At 41.3% G+C, this 17,694-nt stretch overlaps 1 pseudogene; it reads right to left on the bottom strand.

Annotated features, from left to right (window-relative positions):
- Nucleotides 1-719: 719 nt before the first annotated feature.
- LOC136405755 (high mobility group protein B2-like) lies at nt 720-1,714 on the bottom strand (annotated as a pseudogene).
- Nucleotides 1,715-17,694: the final 15,980 nt, after the last annotated feature.

Here is a 17,694-nt window from a genome sequence, read left to right as displayed (position 1 = left end):
TTCGGTCGCAGGGAAGTTTGCTTTCACCCACTCCCCGCGCACCGCTGTTCAGGGTGCAGGGACCACACGAGACTCTGGTCACAGCCCACACAAAGGCCTCTGACTCTTCCCCTCTGTCCGGGAACACAGGCGCCCACTCCTGGGGCACGAGGAGGAACCTCTTGCACACTATCTGCGCTCGCCAACCAGAATATTGGGTCTAATGGCAGCCGCTACTCACCCGTCTTTGCCAGGGTCTGGCGCAGGTGTTAGCTCGCATTGGCTGAGTGCCACAGGCACACTCTTTCCTCGGCTTAGACTTCTGTGCCACAGCCTGGCTTGATCCCTCCACACCCTTAGCCCTCTATCTCAGTTCCAAGTGAAAGCAGCCCTTGCTTAGGTTAGTGAGGAAGGCAGAGTGTTCCTTTCTCCATCTTATTTCCTTCGGGGTTGACTATATAGATATTTAGTCAATTTTTCGCTCGATCATACCTTCGTGTACAGTGTGTGGGACTTCTAGATGCTCCAAGGATAGATTTTTCTGTCTCTGGTTGAAGAACTTGTTGAAATTTTGGAGAGATTTATCAGTATTGCTCCTCACGGTGCCATTTCTCTGATGTCACTCCCCCTGTACAGTTTTTATACTGAAGCTAATATTGAGCTGCACTTGAATTCACATTCTTTGCCAAACAATTGCCTGAGCATACAAACATACTCCATACACATTACAGGACAGCCATTTATTCTTCATCTTCCTCTTCTTCTTCCTCCTCATCTTCTGGTTGGTTCTTCTTCCTTGAGCCTGTTGGCCTGCCAGGACCCTTCTTTCCCACTTCACTTTTACCTTGGCACAGAAGGCAGCAATATCCTTTCCATATTTCTCCTTTAGCTTAGCTGCTTTTTGCTCATATGGTTGCTTATCTTTGGCTGACTGTTCAGATCACATTTCACCCAGGTTTTTTTTTTTTGCAGTATCCCCAATGGACAAACCAGGGTTTTCACTTTTGATCTTTGGGCAATGTTCAGAGCAAAACAGGAAGAAGGAAGATATAAGCCTTTTAAAAGCATTGGGATCTTTTTTCTTTCCCTTCTTAACACCTTTGGAAGGAACGTAATTTTTTTTTTTTTTTGTATTTTTCTGAAGCTGGAAACGGGGAGAGACAGTCAGACAGACTCCCACATGAGCCCAACTGGGATCCACCTGGCACGCCCACCAGGGGCAACGCTCTGCCCACCAGGGGGCGATGCTCTGCCCCTCCGGGGCGTCACTCTGCCACAACCAGAGCCACTCTAGTGCCTGGGGCAGAGGCCAAGGAGCCATCCCCAGCGCCCGGGCCATCTTTGCTCCAATGGAGCCTTGGCTGTGGGAGGGGAAGAGAGAGACAGAGAGGAAGGAGGGGGGGGTGGAGAAGCAAATGGGCGCTTCTCCTATGTGCCCTGGCTGGGAATCGAACCCGGGTCCCCCACACGCCAGGCCGACGCTCTACCGCTGAGCCAACTGGCCAGGGCCAGGAACGTAATTTTTCATCTCCCTGTCATAGCGAGCTTTGTCACTCTTGGCCATATTTTTGAACTTTGACTTTTCCTTTGCTGACATGGTCTTCCATCTCTCTGAGCCCTTCTTGGAGAACTCGGAGAAGTTGAAGGAAGAGTCCGGGTGCTTCTTCTTGTGCTCCTCCCAGCAGGTTTGCACGAAGAAGGCATACAAGGACATCTTGCCCCTCGGCTTGTTGGGGTTCCCTTACCCATGGCTGACAGATGGTGTCTATCTGGTGGTACATTTTCCTCAGAGTTGCGCCGTGCAGCTGGGTCTGACTGAGAGGCCTCCCTTGCTGAGCTCTGGCATGGACTGGTTTATCAGACAGTCTCTTTATATCATGGTGTGAATTTATTGCTTTATTTTTGGAAGTGTTTAAAAAATACTTTTATCTTTATAAATAATAATAGCTAATGATTGGTGACTTTTAAACTATGAACCAGGTATTTTGCTAAGAGGTTTACATGTACAATGTTATCAAATCTTTACAAAACCCCATGCCATAATATTCACACTTTGCTGAGTTACAGAGAGGGTAAGTAGAGCTGGTAAGTGGCAAAATGAGATTTGATTGAGGTCCAGACAATTCTACTCTAACCAATACATCAAATTAATTCTGTAGAACTGTACACTTCTCAACTGTTATGTTCTATTCTTAGACTTTCAAAGTATAAGCCTTGAAGCTGATCAAGGTATACAGTACCTTTAGTAAAGTAAAAGCTTGTGAAAGCCAAGGAATATTTACTAATAAATTAATATCAGTTTGCCTAAAGGACTCCATAGTAGGACTCAACTGTTGAACTTATCCTCTCCAATATGGAGAAGGCCTTGAAAGTATTTACCAGTCATCTAAGTTGGAATCCTGAGACCCATATTGGAGTGAAACAACTCCCTCAATGTTCACACCCAGTTAGCCTATAAATGCCACCATTTGTTCTTTTAAATGTATTTTAAATATGCCTCCTTCTATCTGTTTGTAGATGTCTTATCATTTTCTGTCTGTTCTGTGAGTCTCCCAGTCAAGCTCCCTCTTACTTCACCTGGTACCCTCAAATCAGTACTCTACATCTAAAATGCCACCAAAATCATCTAGTTTTTGAATGAATGAATGAATGATAAATGAATGATGAGGGACTGAATTAGGACAATAATAGTAATTATTGAAGAAAAAATTAAAGAATAAAAAGAGCTCCCCTAGCAAATACTAGATGCAAATAGCAGTGAACTGGACTATTTTAGAGGTTTAGATATGTTTAAGGGAGCATCCCAAGAAAGACAGACATTGAATAAAGAGCTTGAAGTAGGCCTCACCAGGCAGAGGTACAGTGGATAGAATGTTTAACTGGGACACAGAGGACCCAGGTTCAAAACCCTGAGGTAAAAAAACAACAACAAAAAACCCCCTGATGTCACCTGCTTGAGCATAGGCTCATCTCTCTTGAGCATGGGCTTACCAGCTTATGCATGGGGTCACTGGGTTGAGCATAGGGTCAGAGACATGGCCCCATGGTTGCTGGTTTGAACCCAAAGGTCACTGGCTTGAAGCCCAAGGCCTCTGACTTGAGCCCAAGGTTGCTGGCTTGAGCAAGGGGTCATTTGCTCTGCTGTAGTCACCCCAGTCAATGTATGTATGAGAAAGCAATTAATGAACAACTAAGGAGACTAAGGAACTGCAACAAAGAATTGGTGCTTCTCATCTCTCTCCCTTCCTGTCTGTCTGTCCTTATCTGTCCCTCTCTGTCACTCTCTCTGTCTCTGTCACGAGAGAGAGAGAGAGAGAGCTTGAAGTAGGAAAGCGACATGATCATATTTACATTCTGGAAAGATATTTTGTGGCCCTGGCCTTGGCCCTATGCACAAGTAGAGCATTGGCCCAGCTTGTGGATGTCCCAGGTTTGATACCCAATCAGGGCACACAGGAGAAGCAACCATTTGCTTCTCTACTCCTTCCCTTTCCCTTTATCTCTCTTTCTCCTCACCTCCCACAGCCATGGCTCAATTGATTTGAGTGAGTTGCCCTGAAGTGTTGATAATGGCTCAGTGGCCTTTATCTCAGGCCCTAAAAATAGTTCAGTTGCCAAGCAACAGAGCAATGCCACATATGGGAAGAGCATCACCCCATAATGGGCTTATGAGGTGGATCCCCATTGGGGTACATATGGGAGTGTGTCTCTCTGCCTTCCATGCTCTCAATTTAAAAAATAAAGAAAGAAGGAATAAAAGATTTTTTTATTAAATAACCTCATAGATGAACAAAGTATGTCTTTCCATTTGGCCAGCCCTGATTTCAAATACTGGCTCTATGACTTGCAAGCTGGATGAACATGGGCAAGTGGCTTAATCTTTCTACATCTCAGATATCTCATCCACGTAGTGAGAATAATATCAGTAACTTTGCAAGTTTTCTGGGAAGGTTAAATGAGTTAACACATGTAAAGCACTTAAAATAGTGATAAAAATAAAGTAAGTGCTTAGCTATTTTTTTAAAAAAATTTACTAATAAGAATTTTGCTTTTTTCATATAAATAAAATTTATTCTTAAATGTTTTATAGGTTCTTTTGCTATTAAAAATAGTATATTTTCCCATTTCACTGTCTAGTTGCTTATTACTAGGCCAATAAAAACCAATTAATGTTATGTTTTTTATCTTATACTCATGCAAAATTCTCTCATTATTAAATATTGTTAGTAGGTCCCTAGAGTTTTATAGATAAACAAAATGAACATCAGCAAATGAAGAAAGCTTTATCTCCTTTATGTCTATATCTAAATAACTTGATCCCTTTTCTTTCATAGCACATTCTCTACAGTATTTAAGAATGTATTAGGTAGAAGAGGGTAAATGGGAGGATAAAGGGTGATGGAAAGAGACTTGATTTGGGGTGGTGAACACACAATACAATATACAGATGGCGTATTATAGAATTGTACACCTGAAACCTATATAATTTTATTACCCAATGTGACCCCAATAAATTCAATAAAAATTTTAAAAAGGCAATGAAGTAAACAGTTTTAATAAAACTTAATAAAATTATTCTAGAAATATTAAATAATAATGGGGAGGGCTTTCACCTCCAGCCATGAATTAGTACCAACACCAGATTCATCATCATGTTTTAAAGAACTACAAAATTAGACAAAATACATGACACACCTGTTTTCAGTAAATAGACAATTAGCAATACAAGACTATGATCTTTGAAAGAAGGAAAAGAGAGGAGGAAAGCCCTGTGACTAATAGGGACACATGTCAGCAACTAAAGTGTGTGACACCAAAGAGTATGTTATGTTGTATATACATGTATTCTAGAAACTTAGCCCATGATGCTAGAGAGCACATCAGTGGCTACTTGAAACTGAACATGAGAAGTTGGTAGCTGGCTGGAAAGAAACACAAGGGAACATTTTAGGGTGATGGAAATACTTTATATCTTGATTGTGGTGATGGTTACACAAATGTACACATTTGTCAAAACTCATCAATCTGTGCACTTATAACGGATGTAATTTTTCATGTAAATTACACCTCAGTAAAGTTTAGTATGTGAAAACAAGAAAATGGTGAGCCTAGCACCCATGTCCAATAACTTGTTTGTTCGTTTTTAGGAAATTGGCCATGTTTGCTAGATTTTCATTTTGTCATAGGGCTATTTCTTAAAGCAGGCGCCCTTGAAACCGACTCTGGAATGAAGATTTATATGAAGGAGGTTCACGGGAAAGTGCACACAGGGGGAGCACCTGTAAGAAAGCATGCGAGCTGTGACTGAGCAGGTGGAGCAATTGAACTGTAAAGTAACATTGGCTGTGACTCTTCCACTCCGAACGAAGGCCCTTCAAAGCTATCCAAAAATGAGACAAGAGGGCAGAAATTTCATATTTCTGTATCAACTAGTTTTGAAATGTGAGCTATCCCCAAAACATAGAGGACCATATATACTGATGGTAACTTGGGCAAGACAGCCCCCTTGGTGAAAGCCAATTCCTGGAGAGAGACAGCTGTGATCCATCAGCCACCAACACTCCCCACAATACGGAAATGCATCTTCCAGTCCTGAAGGGACTGTCTGGGTAACACCGCAGTGCCCACTGGAGGTTGTGTGGTATAGTCTTCTCTGATTGTTCTTTTCAGCGTTTTTGCATCTTTGCTTATGTCTACTTCCTCTTTACTCTTTGATTTCTTTTTTTTCCTCAATCAGACTTACAGTGGGGCTATCTATTTGCAGTGGACTATTTAGAAATCAGCTTTTGGATTGATTCACTATTTCTACTATTCATTGTTATTTTATTTAATCAATTTCTATCTTGATTAATTCCTTTTTCCTCATTTCATTTTTTAATTTATTGATTTATTTAAATGAGTATTAATTTTCTTCTTTACTGATGAAGACATAATGGAGGTATTAATGATTCTAAAATTTTCTCTAGGTATATCTCTATGGTCCATAGGTTTTGCTACTAAGCATTTTTTTTTTGTAGTTTGTAATTTATCTTTTAAAATTCTTCTTGTTTCAAGTTTAGTAAAGTTTTTCATAGTTTCCAAAAAGATAAAACTTTTGTCATTTTTAAATTATTTTAGTTTTTATTGATAAGTGAATATACCTTATAAAATCAATATTTCTAATTTCACAGGTTTAATTTATGATTAAGTAAATGATTGATTTTTGTGAATATTTGATGGAAAAATAAAAATAAGTATTATTTCCTTTATAAATTGTTGCATTTACATAATGTCTCTTATTTTATTCAATGCATTTAACCTTCAGATCACCTATGTCATAAAATAATGCCTGCTTTTTTTTTTTTGGTCATATTTTTCCTTTGGCTTTTCTATCTCTTTGACCCACCTTAATTTTTTATCTTTCTTTATCACTTTTAAAGTATAGCTATAAATATAGGTATATAGATATAAACAGATATAGACATAAATACAGTTTTTAAGTCATACACTTCCCTTTCGTGGTTTAACACAACTGAAAAATCTTTGTCCTTTAAAGGGGAAACTAAGAGTGCCCATGTTTTGTGTGACTTTATTGTTCTTTAATGATAATTCTCGATTCCTTATTTTACCTTACGACATCCTTATTTTCCTTTGTGTTTGCTGATCTGATCAAATTGATATTCTATTTCTCACTTTATTAAGTTGAAAGTTCTATTATTTGCATTTCATGGTGACCACATTCCTTTTTCTTGTTCTCATAATTACAAAATCTTTTATTCTTTTGCAAAAACAATATACCAACTACTTCCTCCACCAAGACATTATTTATATTCCCTCTCTCTGCTTCACCCAGAAAAGAAAAGCCTATTTCTTCCTCTTCTTCCACCCTAAGATCCTAGAGTTGCTGAAACAGGTCATTGTTTTTCATTCTAGATAATTATTTGATTCTTTCCTTACAGTAAATCAGTATGTACTTTCTCTTTTAAGACCCATTGTTTAGCATTTATATTACATATTCCCAATAGGTTCTTTTCCTCTTTTGACCTAATTTTCAGGGAGAAAGAGAAACTGAGATTGAGTCTGTACCCTCCTTTTTTGTTCTCATCTTCCCTTGCCTTAAAATATTGGTTATCATCTTAACAATTCACCCGAGAACCCAGGGATCCCTTTCAGGTGTTGATGTGTTTTATCACTCCTCTTCTGAAATGTCAACCCAAGCCTCATAAATCTATCCTTAAGACTCTTATCATTTCTCACGTGTTTTGTTTTTTGCCTTGGGAGGAGTGGGAAGAGAGAAAGTTACAGGGATGAGATAGATGGCATATCCTAGACCACGTGATCTTTTTCTCACCTCCCTGCCTGCCACACTTCCCCTTTATTATCTCCAGTACAGGAAAGAGATTAGCTAGATTAAGCCATAACTTCTGGTGCTTGAAATGGATGGTAGGTCAGTCATTTGTGTCCCTTAGTAGAGGAGCTTAAAACCACACCATATCTCAGGTAGGACCAGTCCATGGAAGAACATCAGGAGTGCCTCTTGCTCTGTGTCAAATGATTAAGAACTTGTCCTCCCCTTGTGGAGAAAAGTGATCCAGAGAAGATTAAAGTCCACCAGATGACTCTCCCCACCATGAACAATCATGAAAAATATTCCTTTGATCTCCATTTCACCAGGGACAGCAAAGAACAGCTACCCTGAGACATAAAGAAAAGGCTCGGGTATCCAGATTATACCACTGATAGTGATAACTGTTCCCACCCAGTGAACTTCTGCCATGTGCTAGTGATCCTACATGAATTACCTAATTTAATCTTCCAGGACCAGGAACAGAGTCACACATCCAAGGCCTCCCAACACCTAAGTGCAGGAGCTGGGATTCACCCCAAGGACTGTCAGACTCTAAGCCCCCCCCCCTTCCTTCCGGATGACCCCGCTGACTCTGTCACAAAATGAGCAGCATAAACAAACACTCCACATAAACTGGATGTCAAGGAAATGCATCCGAGATGTGGACATGAATAACAATTGCCTATTAAACTTTCCATACACTTAAGCTTTCTCCTCTCTCTTCTTGTGCTGGAAAATTTCCTATTTCTAGGGTGGAACCAAATATTGGAAGCTATAGTGGTCTGAATCAGGCCTCCCCCCAGAAAAACAGAAGCCCCACAGACCCAGAAATAATCCTTTCCCCAGAATACTGGGGAGACTGTTGAGGAAATCCAAGAGAGGAAGAGATAAAAACAAGGTATGGGAAAACTACCCCTGAAGATAAGCTAGCATGCTGCCTCTCGCTGGCTTGCACAGGCCTCTGCACGCTGAGCGATCCCACGGTAGAGAACATTGCTCCCTCAGCCCAAGCGTATGGACTGTCACTACGTAACCCGAAAACGCACAGCGCGTCTAGTGAACAATTGGGACTTAGTTAAATGTAGGCTTGAATCCAGGCTATGACGCTCTATGAATTGTGTTTCAGGACCTTCGTGGGCCTCAAGTTCTGCATCATGCAAACATAGATGAAAAGACCACCCACAGAGTTGAAAAAAAGTAAATAAATTAACCTTTATAAAAGGACTTGGCACAGTGTGTTTATTAAACGGTAATTCCCTTCCCTTTCAGCACACAGCACTTGGGAACGCTACTTACAAAGTCACTTCTTCCGAAAATGAGCCGTGCAGTCTCCATTGTTGGGGTCAGGGGACAGGATGGGGGGGAGGGGACCCTGCGGTTAACAACAGTCCCGGAGGAGAACACACGCTTTATCCCTCCTCTACATCCACAATTAACAGCATTGTTTTTAAAGGTTCTGAGAATTCCCACTACATTAAGAAAGGTTTCCTAAATTCATTTGGCCACTAAAATGTTTTTATAGTTTTGTAACACCAAGTTTCATCCAGAGAACACAACATTTTGGAGAAAATTGTATAATTCTTTTATACTAAAGGCACAAAGTGTCAGAAATAATTCATTCTTTCATTATATTTATATTAGCTTTATCGGAGGCCCCTACAAATCCCCAGAGATAAACTGCCAGCTCTGGAGACGGGCAGGCTGATCTATCTGATCCTTACATTACAGCATTGCAACTGCCAAGAGACACGATCTGATCCAAGGAAGATTGAAAGCAACAATCAGCAGCTAGAAAAAAAAACCAAATCAGTGCAGATCATTTCTTAGACTGAGAAAGACAATGAAATAGACATCATCCTCTCAAGAGACAATGACTGGGAAAGCCTCGCGTCCTCAGAGGGTCCAGCTTGTGCCCACAACCGTCACCCCACTCAGCTCAGAGGCGAGCCCGGTCGAGCATGTGTGAGAACGAGCACTGGGCTCAGAAACCGAATACTAGAACTCACACTCGCTCGGTCTTAGTTGCTTTCCTTAGCTAGAAAATAGGAAAGAATCTAACCTAACATGTTGCTTCGATAAACTCTTGCATGTGAAATATGTACTATAGTATAGTCAATGTCGCATTTGGAAAAGAGATTCGTGTGCCAATTTAGAAGCTCGTGGACCTTAAAATTTACTTACTACAAGCCACTAGTTTTACAGGTGGTGAAACTGAAGCCCAGAGAAGGAGGTGGTTTGACTAAGGTCACAAGGCTCGTTAGTGACCGAGCTGAGACTTCAACTGCGGTCTCCCGACTCTTAATCCAGAGATCATCTCACTGCACCGCAAAATCAGATCCATCTGCATGTGCGCTTCACAACAAATGAGCACGAAATTAAGCTGAAGATAGCCATGGATCTTGAAAGTAAATATGAAACCCTCTTATCTAATATATTCAGGGGAAAAGGAAATTCTGGTTAATCAAAGAATCTGTCTCACGGAAATTAAAAAACTCTCTCCACAAAAAGGTCAGGGAGCCTGATACACACCACACATAGATTAATGACTTTCAAATCATGTGAAAGCAATACAGTTCACCTTTGCAACTAGGCTGGACATAATTTCCTCTGTCTTTGATGACTCTGGATTCTCACATTGCCTTAAGGAAACCGCGATGAATATCAATCATCAGCGTCCTGAGGGCAATGACGGAGAGCCCACTCCGAGGCTGCCTGCGGGAGCAGGGCTGGTTAAGAGGGCTCTGGGTTAATGGAAATCCAGGTAGCAGAGGGAGCCTTGTGTACAGATTTATGACCAATTTCCAGGAACTCAGTAATTTAGAAGATTTTGCACCTTTACTTTTCTTTTCTTTTTTTTTTAAAACTTAAGACAGTCTATTGCTTAATATTTTACAAATCTCAGAATTAAAAGTCAACGTCGTAAAACAGAAAAACAGTGTAGATAGTTCAGGGAACCTCAAGTTATGACTGAAATGTACAAGGCAACAATTTTCATTTCATCCTTTAAAAGGGAAAGAAGGAGAAGCTCCGGAGGTGAACTGACATATCTAATGAAAGGCAAACTAGGGACTCGAACCCGAAATTCCCAAATTTCTGCTCAGAGCCCTTTGTTGCAATGAGATGCAGAATCTTACATTTGATCTGAGAGAAAGAGGAAGGGAGAGAAAGAGAGAGGTCAGGGAGAGAGAGACAAGCATCAAGATGCCGTTTCCCCTGCTTGTTCCATTTGGCTGGGTACTCATTGACTGCTCCTCCCACATGCCCTCACTGGTGGGTGAGAACCCGCCACCTCGGGCACGCTGGGTAGTTGCTTTATTCACCTAGCCACCCAGCCAGGGCCTGATTTTACTTATGTATTTATTTCCTTACTCTTTATCCAGGAGAGCACAATGGACACTACCTGGAATGAAGGGCAGAGTGTTTGCGAGAACACAGGTCTAGGTTACAGCCGCCATGGAAAGCAAGAAGCAATGTCTGCTCCAAAGAGTGACAATTCTCCCACTTGGTTAGCACCCACCTGCCCCGACACATCTGGAATTCGCCCCACGCGTGCCCAGGAAGTTCCAGCAGCATATGGGGATGGAGCCCAGTCTCCCTCTGACTGGGCGCTGTCTGGCTTCTAAATGCTTGCTACTCTCCCTCCTGGGTGAACCCCAAAACCTTCCACACTAAATAAGTGCAGAATTGAATGTATGGCCTTCTCCTGAATCAGAATTGCATCTTGCATTATCTATCTCAGTAGGTGGTAAATCGTCAACCCATTATCCAAGATACAATCCTAGAATTCAACTGTAATTCCTGCCTCTCTCAGGACTGTTTATTTTTCCAGAATAGCTTTTGATTGCTTTCTTAAAAGTCAATCTCTACTGCCACAGTCATACTTCCTATTCCTACTATCTCTCACATAAATTACTACAATAGCATTTCTCCTGATATTGCTACCAACAACCCTACCTCATCCCAACCGCCACCTGCTGAAAACCCTTTGATGTTTCCATTCGGGATAAAGTGTTCCTACCGTGTTCCAACCACCCCTCCACACACACATAGTTATATTCCAGGAGCACCAACTCAATTACCAAACTGTGCTATTTCTTACCTCTGTGACTTTGATCATGGTAGTCTTCCTACCCAGAATGCCTTTCTATCTTTACTTTTCCCAGATCATTCTACCTAAGTATTTTTTGTCCATGCTCCAAGACCCAAGATGTCACCATTGGCAGGAAGCCTTCCCTGATCTCCACCTCCAGCCTGCAGGATATATTAAGTACCCCTCCTTTGTCCTTCCAGAGTCCCTTGACCTTGATTCTCTCATTGCATTGCTACATCACTGTGTATATATAATATCCAGTGAGGTGTCTGTTTTTCCCACTCTACTGTGAGTAACTTGGCAGTAAGATCAAGACTCTGTCTTATTCCATTTTTTTGTCCCCAGTCCCAACACAACTTAGCAGACTCTTAATAAATGTTGAATTAACAAACCAGCAATCTAATTAATAAATTAATCTATGCTCTTTCCCTCCTTCGCTGTCCTTTCTAGTGAAGTACACAGGGTAACATCTGCACATCTGTAGGCCTCTTTGGACCTTTGACAGTGAAGACAAAAGAGTTTTCTGTAATGTACACGCAGTGAGCAAACACTCCGACGGGGTTGGTGACCAGATGCCGCATTGCTGCCATATTGGAAATGTGGGCTTCCTTTCTCTCCGACGCTGAGAGCTCCAAATGCAGCTGAGTCACTGAAATGTCACAGCAACGACGAGGGTTTACATTTGTACAATTCGTGGGCGTAACTGCATTTCATCTGCAGAACAATTCTAGGGAGGTAGTCAGAGCGGTGCTAGCCCCGTTTTACAGACAGGAAAACTAAAGTTTATAGAAAAGATTAAGCACGCAAAGTCCAAAGATGAGTTAAATGAAAGGCTCAAATCCTACTAGTCTGACTCTGGTTTTCTATACTAGGCTGCCACAAAATATTTTTATTCAAAATAAAAATCAAAGCACTTTTTATCTCTGAATTATCATTTTGACTGCATTTTCCTGAAGCTCAGGAGAGCCCCACACCCACCCTGCTATCCATCCTAAGTCTGATGGCCTTTCTTTCTCTTCCGGAGGGATGAACACAGCTTGCTTTAGGACCCAGTAACAGACGCTGTCCTGACACAGCTTGAGGAGCTACCTGACCCTCTCCCTGTTCCTGGTTGCTTAGAAGCAAGAGAGCAAATTAGAATCTAAACAGTCTCCTTAGATGAAAGGCATAATTCATACAACAGGTCAAATCCCATCCAACAAATGTCACTGAACAGAAATATTCGGGTGATGAAAAGATTATCGGGCTTCAGCCGTGGCTCATTTATAAAATAGCAGGCTTGTTGTAACAAAATTCTAAGTATGTTCACAGGTGTACATGCACTCACACACACACACTCACTCACACACACACACACACACACACACACAGCTATTATTTTGAGTTATTTTGTGCTATGTTCCCTAGGTTTTTTGACATGTTAACTCATTAATCCCAATATCATGCCTATAAGAAAATCTTAAAATCTCCATTTTTTAAATTTTTTTATTTTTTAATCTTCTAAAAATTTTATTTATTGATTTTAGAGAAAGGAGAGAGAGATGGGGTGGGGGGAGACAGACAGGAAGCATCAACTTGTAGTAGTTGCTTGTCGTAAGTGATCGGGCAAGCCTAGGGTTTTAGACCAGCAACCTCAGCATTCCAGATTGACACTTTATCCACTGCGCCACCACAGGTCTTAAAATCTCCATTTATAACTGAGGAAATTGAGACCTAAAGAGCTGTCCAGTTAGTGGTTATGAAAATGTTAAACTGCTTAATCACCTCCCAACTTTGCCACTTACCTACTTCATGTAAGGAACTTGATCGCTCTGGCCTCAGTTTCTTCTGTGGAAGGAGCTAATAATGATAACTTTCATCACATGGCTACGCTACTTCATGGGACCCCACCTCTGCTGCAGGCAGTGGATGAAGAAGAGAGCGTGTGGAGAAAACACACAAACTCTTATTCTCTCTGACCCAGAAAGGGCTCACATCACTTCTATGCAACTCCATTGATGAGAGCTAGTTGTGTACCCACTCCTACAAGCCAGAGGGGTGAGAAATGTGTCCAGCACTGTGCCAAGGAAGAAGGAAAACTCGACAGTGAATCTTACTTGAAAACTGGGTACCCCTGCTATACTTTCCACATAGATTTATTGTGAGACCTAAATAAGAGAGCATGTGTAAAGTTCTAAGCATGCAATAAATACAAATCATAACTATTCCTGATAGAACCAAGAGTATAACTCAGGATTCCTCATGTCTCATCTAGTGCTTTCTGTCTTAACCATTACAGTGTGTTACTTCTTTTCAGTTATTATACTAACTGTATCCAGCCCTTGCCTTCAAAGAAATTGACAAATTATAGGGGGATTCTAAATGGTATAGAAATTGAATCAATTTATAACAATTGGAGTAAGAAATATTTACTTACTCACCTAACAGGTAATTATGAAGTATCTAGAATGAGCCAAACACCTTTAGTCATTAACATAGAATTAAATCAGTGTTTTATGGAAACATTTTCCGTTATCTCATTTGTAGCTTGATACAATATACCTGCCAGAATTTTTGGAAAAGATACACAGCACACCTGGCTGAGAGGGGTGTGGGGTATCTGAGAATTGGTGCTATCCATCTCTGCACCAGCTTCCCAACAGGCTGCCCGAAAGTGAGCCTGACTAGCAAACCTCTTGTCCCAGCAGAAATAAACATAAGAACATCATGCAAGTCATAAACATCCCAGTCCCTGGGTTCCTTCACAGGGGAGAGTACAGCAGGCTGCATGCATTCAGTAATAAGGTAAGGTTCTGAAATATTGGGCAATCCTAAACAATGAGAATATCTGACAGAGCTGGCCTGTGCATGTTCTTGTCACCGTCCTCCCAGTTCTTCTGAATTATGCTCTCTGCTGATTTCTACAACCTCCAATCCAGGCACCTCTTTAATCCAGTTGGTCATTCCATTTCATGTAACACCATAGCTGAGCTTAAGAAACAAAAAGAGGAAAGAAATTATATGGCAAAGAGGGAGACTCCCAGAGTGTTTACTTCTGCTTGCTGATAGGTAATGGTGTCCAATATTTCATCATTTCTCCCCTGAACATTTATTACACAACTACTGTGTGCATAGCAAGTTCAAGAAGACACAACTCCCCCCCAACACACACACTAGTAGTAATCATGTTTAAAATATAGGTTTCTATGTCCCTTCTCAAAGTTTAAAGTAGAAATACAAAATAAACCTTCAAAGCCTGTCAATGAGACCGCCCCTGTCAGAAGTGGCCTTGTCCCCTCTCCCAGCCACTGACAAGGTCAAGATGTCCTGGAGCCACATGACTCCATCCGTCGATCTCTCTCTTTCTCTGTCTTCTCCTGCCCACCGGCTCAGTCCTGACGCCGCTAGACGCTGTCCTACTTCCTAGAAAGGGCCGCCCAGGGCTTTTCACATCCTGCATACGTTTCCATGCCAGCTTTCCTTTGGGTATCATTTAAATCTCATTTCCCCTCCTCACATTGGACTTAGCTGGATATGTTCATAGAAATGGCAGTTGGAATGCCCTTTAAACTTTTGATATGACTCACCGTGGGCCTGTTTCTTTAAAAAGCATGTCAGGACTGACCTGTGGTGGCGCAGTGGATAAAGCCTCGACCTGGAAACACTGAGGTCGCCAGTTCAAAACCCTGGGCCTGCCTGGTCAAGGCACATATGAGAGTTGATGCTTCCTACTCCTCCCCCTTCTCTCTCTCTCTCTCTCTCTCTCTCTCCATCCATCTCTCTCTTCTCTCTAAAATGAATAAATTTTAAAAATGTTAAAAGTTATTTAAAAATAAAATAGAGTAAAAGGCATGCCACCCAGATCCTGCTGCAGACAGCTTTCCCTCCTGGAGGCGTCCTTCTGGGAGAGCCAACAAAATGTCTTAGAACGGTCAGGTCTATTTTGTTTAAAACATTCTATTTAGCTGTAGCTGAATCTATATCCTGACTAATAAGGTGGGCCATGCATCCTCCGGGTGGTTGCTTACTCTTCAGTCACAAGAAACCCTGAAAGCTCTCTTTGTTAGGATAACATTGTACATTTGAAGTTCTGTGCTTTACCAAAAGCATTTAGAAACATATTTGGACATACCATTGCACTGACTGTTAGTTCTTCGAAAATGTTAAATGAAACACTGAATGCTATCATCTACATGTGTGCAACCATAGAGGAGAAGTTTGATCCCTGCTCTACCCCGGCTTTTGTTATAAAATTCAACTTAATTCAATTGAGTTTATGAGTGTAAATATGAGTTGAGAGAGTGCCACCACTGAAATATTGCCAAGAAGAGGAAACTAAAAATGGTAGCCAGCAGGGAACTCAGTGTTTATAATAGAAACCTGCCCCAGGTGAGGTTTAAAAGCACAATAGGCACATGATACAAAGTCTTTGTTGAACTATCCAGTGTATAATCAAATATGGTTAGAGTGCCTTACATTAAAAAACAGTCCTGCCTGACCTGGCAGTGGTGCAGTGGACAGAGCACCTGCCTGGGATGCTAAGGACCCAGGTCCAAAACCCCAAGGTCACCAGCTTGAGCTTGGGGTCACTGACTTGAGCATGGGATCATAGACAGGACCCCATGGTTGCTGGCTTGAGCCCAAAGGTCACTGGCTTGAAGCCCAAGTTTGCTGGCTTGAGCCACGGATCCCTGGCTTGAGCAAGGAGTCACTGCCCTCCCCGGCAAGGCACATATGAGAAAGCAATCAATGAATAACTAAACTGCCACAACTATGAGTTGATGTTTCTCTTCTCTCCCCCTTCTTGTCTGTCTGTCCTTGTCTGTCGCTCTCTTTCTCTGTCTCTCTCTTGCTTGTGAAAGAAAGAAAGAAAGAAAGAAAGAAAGAAAGAAAGAAAGAAAGAAAGAAAGAAAGAAAGAAAGCCTATTTCTCTAATTCAATCATGCACCAAATAAAGCCACATAAATATGTAGTAGCTATTCCCTAACCCTTTGTAGGTACTATCACATATGCTGTGATCTGTAAGACTGCAAATTTTCAAGAACAGAAACTATAACTCAAGCTCAATTAAATTTAGAAAGGGAGCTAACTGGCTACTCTGACTGAAATGCTAGATATGGCTTAGGAAATGCTTGATCCAACAGCTAAAACGATGACCAGAATCTGGTTAATCTGTGTCTGGTCTGGGTTCATTTCTAGGTGTTGGCTTCAATCTCTATGGTACTTCTCCCTGCCTCTCCTATCGTCTCAGGATGGATGCCAGAGAACCATTATACATGTTCCCTTGTTTATCTACATTAAGGAAGAATATGTCACCCAACCACTCAACAGATGTCTGGAATCCAAGTTTGATTGAACTAGCTAAGGTCATATGCCCATCCCTGAGCATAATAAGTGGGTTGAGCCATAAGATTCATCTTTTGGGGATGGAGTCAGCACCTGTTGAAACATAGAGAAGAGATAGATATCTGCAGCACCAACTGCTAGTTCCTTTCCCTCCACACAGTTGACTAGAACGCATTTTTCTGCTTCTCTTGCGGCTAGGTGAAGTCGTGACTTAATTGTGACAAACTAGCATGAAAATCTTGCCCATTACATCACCCCACATTGAATCCTCTCTATTTTTCCCACCTGTTGGCAAAAAGGAAGGAACTCTAAAAATTTAGAGGAGATCAGAGCCAAGAAGGGGGAAGAAACAGAAATCTCTAAATGAGATAGTAGGAGCCCAGAACATCCACATTTGATAACGCTTAGGAATTGCAACAGTAAGCATTAGTATTTATTGCAACAGCAAGCATCACATTAACTAATACAAGACTACAAAGAATATTGGAGTGATGTTTTCAGCAGTAGGGCAAATAGATGTTGGACAGCCCCAAATAAGCAACATCCACAGCAACAATGGTTTTCAAAATTTGGACTCTCTTTAAATAAAATGGAAGCAATTATGCTGCCAGAGACATTGCAGTCTACATACATTTTCTTTTATAGAAGAAGAGCATTGTAATGACTTAGCTACAAACCAAATAAACAAAGCAGCAATTGCCTCTTGTCCTATAATAAGCCTTTTGCAAACATGCCCTGCATTTGCACATGGCTTTCTTAATAAATGGATGCTATTTTCTTATGTTCACCAGCAGTCATATCAAATATGAGATGCAATTTAAATTTGCTCTGCATCTCGGGGATCCACTCCTCAATATAACTAGCATTTTCTAAAATGAAAAACATATTTTTCTACAATCTCTTTCGATTTTAATGTGCAAGCAGAAAGCAGACCGAAGGAAGCAAAAACCGAGAGGCATAGAGAAGGCAGTAA

Source organism: Saccopteryx leptura, chromosome 5 (assembly GCF_036850995.1).
Source record: "Saccopteryx leptura isolate mSacLep1 chromosome 5, mSacLep1_pri_phased_curated, whole genome shotgun sequence".
NCBI classification, from domain to species: domain Eukaryota; kingdom Metazoa; phylum Chordata; class Mammalia; order Chiroptera; family Emballonuridae; genus Saccopteryx; species Saccopteryx leptura.
The sequence above is the reverse complement of the archived record's forward strand: the minus strand, read 5'-3'. Positions and strand labels throughout refer to the sequence as shown.